The 1,011-nt window shown below is 44.4% G+C and overlaps 1 non-coding gene across 1 annotated transcript; it reads right to left on the reverse strand.

The window, feature by feature from the left end:
- Positions 1 to 542: 542 nt before the first annotated feature.
- TRNAC-GCA (transfer RNA cysteine (anticodon GCA)) lies at positions 543 to 614 on the reverse strand. Its single transcript has one exon. It is a non-coding gene; the product is annotated as a tRNA-Cys (tRNA).
- Between the last annotated feature and the right edge of the window lie 397 nt (positions 615 to 1,011).

The raw sequence follows: 1,011 nt of genomic DNA on the forward strand, positions 1-1,011 counted from the left end.
GCATCAGATACTAATATGGAAGTACTTCAGAGACAGCTAGGGCAGAGACTATGGGGGAGGAGTTTGTACCAGGAAGGTCCCAGAGGGTCCTCCTCAGTAACAATAAGATAATTGTTCCAATACTCGAAATAAAGACTGTAGGAACATAATAAAGCATTCATGTTAGGCAGAGGTAAACAAATTTTTAAACTCACCTACAGCCAGACATCCTGGAATGTGAAGTCAAGTGCGCCTTAGAAAGCATCACTATGAACAAAGCTAGTGGAGGTGATGGAATTCCAGTTGAGCTATTTCAAATCCTGAAAGATGATGCCGTGAAAGTGTTGCACTCAATATGCCAGCAAATTTGGAAAACTCAGCAGTGGCCACAGGACTGGAAAAGATCAGTTTTCATTCTAATCCCAAAGAAAAGTGAAAGTGAAGTCGCTCAGTCGTGTCCGACTCTTTGCGACCCCATGGACTGTACCTATCAGGATCCTCCGTCCATGGGATTTTCCAGGCAAGAGTGCTGCAGTGGATTGCCATTTCTTCTCCAGGGGATCTTCCCAACCCAGGAATCGAACCTGGGTCTTCTGCACTGCAGGCAGACGCTTTACCGTCTGAGCCACCAGGGAAGTCACCAAAGAAATCCCAAAGAAAGGCAATACCAAAGAATGCTCAAACTACAGCACAATTGCACTCATCTCACATGCTAGTAAAGTAATGCTCAAAATTCTACAAGCCAGGCTTCAGCAGTACGTGAACCATGAACTTCCTGATGTTCAAGCTGGTTTTAGAAACGGCAGAGGAACCAGAGATCAAATTCCCAACATCCACTGGGTCATCAAAAAAGCAAGAGAGTTCCAGAAAAACATTTATTTCTGCTTTATGGACCATGCCAAAGCCTTTGACTGTGTGGATCACAATAAACTGTGGAAAATTCTGAAAGAGATGGGAATACCAGACCACCTGACCTGTCTCTTGAGAAACCTATATGCAGGTCAGGAAGCAACAGTTCGAACTGGACATGGA

Source organism: Bos taurus, chromosome 9 (assembly GCF_002263795.3).
Source record: "Bos taurus isolate L1 Dominette 01449 registration number 42190680 breed Hereford chromosome 9, ARS-UCD2.0, whole genome shotgun sequence".
In the NCBI taxonomy this organism is placed as follows: Eukaryota; Metazoa; Chordata; class Mammalia; order Artiodactyla; family Bovidae; genus Bos; species Bos taurus.